Below are 4,740 nucleotides of genomic sequence, written 5' to 3'. Positions count from 1 at the left end.
TTTTTATTTTTTTACTTTTTACTTTTTAATTCGGTAATTATTTTTACCGAAACATGTAAATTACGTTATAAATTATATGCAATTAAAAATAAAATAAATAACATGTATACACTATTACTATTACTAGCACCTATAACCTACTACTTATATTGTAACATAAAAACATTTTGGGATATGTATTAGAGATGTATAGATCTTCGAACTTTCTTGACGAATGGTTTCTATGAGATTCTAGGCAGAGGGTTTGGATTTCCGATTTAAAGGGTCCTATGGCTCAAGCCCCTAGATCTAAATTAGCCATTCGAAGGGAAATGGGTGATTGGAAGCTTATCTAATACGGCAAGTATCCTAAAATGGAAAACACTGATAAAAGTAGAAACTCTCTAGTCATAGAAACTTAGTAAAATAAGAAACTTTCTAAAAATGAAAACTTTATAAAAATAGTAACTTACTAGGAATAGAAACTTAGTAAAACAAACACATACTTAAACTTAAACAAGGGCAAAACACTTAACTACTCTTAAATGTCAATAGGTTGACTTTCCTGCTCACTCGTTCAACTCTTTATTCTGAGGAATAACTCTCTCTCTACTTACTAAGGTGAATTCATAGCCCCTCTTTATTGCTAGCAAACTTACTTACTTTTGGGGTGAGATACATGCTGTTTTTACTTTTTACAACTTAGACACAAGTACCAAACTACTAAACTGTGATATGTTGGGCTTTGACCAGCAAGTCCCCAACCGACAAGTATGAACGATAACTTGTCACGGGGCAAACTTGAAAGTCTAGTCTAAATATCAGTACCAACTGTTAAAACTATGCTATACCCGGCTATGTCCGACTATGTCCCTGCTTTGATATTTTTAATTGCTGCGGCATTCTTAATTATTGGGGATAGGACTATCGGGAGTAACGTCCCCGATACATTTGACCAAGTCATTGTATTACTTAATAATGAAATTAAACCGACAAGGACAGACACAACTTGTCATGGGGCAAAACCTGAACGTTTAGTCTAAATATCACGCATTGGCATAACTTTTTGATCCTGCGGGAGATCAACTTTACAAACTAAATCTTGTGGTCTAAAACAACGACAAACTTTTTGTTAAACCTATGAACTTCACTCAACCTTTTTGGTTGACACTTTAGCATGTTTTATCTCAGGTGCTGTTTGATTCAAGCTCTTATACTTACCGCTTATGTGATGCTACTTGGACATAGGATCAAGAGATATCGCATTTATTACTTCTGCATGTGAACATTTACGATATTTTTATTCCTGTCATTGTAACGACATTTCATTTTCCGCTGCGTACTCATTAAAGTTAAATTCATCATTTAGTATTGTTCTCGTTTATTATAATATGTTGGTATGTTTTGATATTAGTGACATTCCTTCCAGACCCTATTGGGAGGACGTTGCACAAACGGCCACCAAAAACGGACTTGCCAAACGGCTTGCCAAACGGCCTGCCAGCCATTTGCAGAAAAATTTCATTTCTATTTAAAGACTTTTTGTCATCCATTTTCAACACACATCTCTTCACTCTCTCACTACAATACACTTTCTCTCACTGGCGCTTTCAAGGTCTTCTCACCTCCGAGCGGGAAATTAAGTACCCGGAGGCGAACACTGAAGATTGTAATAGGAGCGGTCTAGAGGATGTCAGCACTTGTAATAGTCCAGATCTCGTCTGTAAACGGTGAACACTTTCCCTAATTTAATAAAGTTATCTTGTTACTTTAAGTTGTTTTCATCTTGCATGCTTATCTATCCGTTACAAATGTTTATTACATGTTGAATACATTATTTGAAACTTATGCTATTGTTATGCTAAAACTTTGACGGTTTAGAAGTCTAATTTATGGATCACCCTTTCCGCTTATTCACGTGGCTATAACCTAGTATTAGGACTTGATCAACCCTAGGATACGAGGTAAGTAGTTATGTGTGCTTAACGTCACAATAGGGATATAGTACCTACGTACGAATAACCATTTATTCATCAGAGAAGAGCTGCCCATTTAGGTTGTGATTAGAGTAGGCAATATAGAGTTCAGTGAACACTGGCTTGCTCAGAAGCATGATTCGCGTCAGAAGCAACGTTCTTGAGATTTGTAGGATGATCCAGGGTTGAGTAAGTGATCGAAAAGGAGAGATCTCTAATCCAAATAGCAGTTCCTTAAAATATCTAAGATTGCACATCTGCTAATGTTAAGGCATAGCTAAGTATTAAGTGGTGGAATAGTACTGTAGTTAGATCAACTAGGATTAAGAAAAGCTGAGATTTTCCTTTAGGGATATACCACTTTATTCATGTACCTAGGATTCTATCCATAAGGTCGATTGAACCTTCGTAGGTTAACGTTGGGAGTAGGGATATCCGTCTTAGCCAGAATCTTCAAAGCCTAAACTCTTAGTGACAAATCAGTTAGGTTGATAGCCAGTTGATTGAGGTTTAGTGTTCATTCTAGGAAGCAAAACTCTTGTGATAGTTCCCCATCAGGATTCTATTTTTCATACCTATCCATTTTTATCTTTATAGTTTATATTATTATTAGTTAATATTAATCTATCACCACTTGTCACTAGGGTTAACTATTTAGGCACTTTTGTCCCACATTACTAAGCAAACATACAAAAATACGAACTTGAGTTATATTTACCACTTACTCGTTAAAAGGAAGACATGTAGGTGAATTATAGCTAGGAAACCCCAGCTAAAAATAAATAATAAACCATTACTCCCTTTTGGTAACTGATTCTGACGTGTTGCGACCTAACGACACCGCACAAATAAAACCGTCCGTTTTGGCCATATCATGAGGAGGTAAAGTTTTTAGCCGCTGCCGGGGAATCGAATCTTCTGTTTGTTAAGGTAACCGTTGATTCTGTCAAAATATCTGAGATTCTTGAGTGGTGTCTAGAAAAGACAATTATACATGGACTTGGTTGTTGGATTTTCCAAACAGTCTCCAATTATATTGGAACCAAAAGGATCCTGCATCTCCGTTGTCGGCCTGGCCACTTGTTTCTCAGATAAATTGATAATGAACACACATGCTTAACAAATAGGGAGTTCGTCGATATAGGATTTAAAAGTCTCAATTATAGTAAACCCTTTTAAACTATAAAAACTATATATTAATTATGGTATTAATTTTTGCAGATTCCAGTTCAAACTTAACTGATTACGAAGAAAGTGCGAAAGGAAGTTGCTCTCCCACAACTTAGGAAATCGGAGAAGTCTTTCTTTATAAACAAAAAATTGAAACGAAACTAAACCATAATGAGTCTCATCAAGAATTAACTCTTGACCCTTGTAGTCTAAGAAGCCGGATAACTTCATCCGACTTAGAGATTTCATTGCTTTTGGATAAGTTTTACTCTAATGAACCAGGATTCGACCCTCTTCACGATCCAAAGGGGAGGCTCAGTCTTAACGAACTCCTCATTATGGAAGATGAAATACAGGAAGAATACCCAACTATTTTCAAATATCCAGACTTGTTTGAATTTTAATCCAAAAGAGAAACGACACACTGATAAGTCAAAGCTCCATTTACTAGAAATCTGTTGCATCCTAGCAGAAGGTTAGACGTCTATAGAGAATTCATTAGGTACCTCTATTCCTCGGATTTCTCGTTCTCAATATTTTAAATAAATCTGTTAAAAGAGCTGCGCCATCAAGTTCGTTCTCTTCACAAACTATTAAAAGAATGTGGGGATGATATTTTTGTCAAGTATCGGGATGCAAAAATTGACCTCACATTTGATTTAGAGTCATTAGTCACTTTTCTACCTCACATCAGTGATAAGGTATTTTCTCAAATTCATATCAACCGCTATGTCGCCGCAATAATTTCTGAATTAGAAGTTTGGATTGAAAGCAAAAAACCTAACACTATTTCAAAATATGGAGATCGAGATTTCTTTTACTTTGATCAAGCCTCATTTCTGATCCAGCCTCATTTCTCATCAAACGATTAATCGAAGTTTTTCTGGATTCAAACGAGGAAAGAATACATTAGAATTTCTTCGCAAAAAAAGGAAATATGTTCTGAACTCATGCAAATCCTGACTATGTCAAAATTTCCATTTACAACTCCGCAAAGAAAGGTTATTCGAGAAATATCTGAAAACTTTAAATTTATTATCGGTGATCCTGACTGCGGAAGATCTTTTATTTCAAGAGACAATGTCAAAACTTCTTTTCGAACTTAATTATCGAGATACTGGACCTAGGGATGAAATTTCAAACATTAAAAAAGTTAGAAGGGCTTTGGTTAAACTTATGGACGACATCGGAGATTTACAAAAGCGTGAGCGAAAAATGCTAAGTGATTTTGAAATATTTTCAGTACACTCTGCTGATTTACTCTGGATGGTCAAGAAAGCTTTAAATTTATCTTTCTTTCCACGTTATTTCTGGAACTTAGTTGTAGAACCTATGTAATTTGTGTTATTAATAAAATAAGAATTTTTTTTATTTTACTCCGTCCATTTGGCTTTTTCTAATTTTTAGTTTAATTAGCAAAAATAACCGGATTAAAATCCGAAGAAAATTTTTATAAATCATTATTTAATTTTATGATAAAATTTAATTTTAGAAAGAAAAAAATTCACGAGTCGGGTCGGGGAAATAAACCCGTGCGCCACACGGGCCCAATTTCTTCTCCTTTCTTCTTTCTTTTTTCTTTTTCTTCTCTTCTTCCCTTTCCTGCGGCTGACGA

This window comes from Rutidosis leptorrhynchoides, chromosome 5, assembly GCF_046630445.1.
Source record: "Rutidosis leptorrhynchoides isolate AG116_Rl617_1_P2 chromosome 5, CSIRO_AGI_Rlap_v1, whole genome shotgun sequence".
In the NCBI taxonomy this organism is placed as follows: Eukaryota; Viridiplantae; Streptophyta; class Magnoliopsida; order Asterales; family Asteraceae; genus Rutidosis; species Rutidosis leptorrhynchoides.
Note: the sequence above shows the minus strand (reverse complement) of the source record.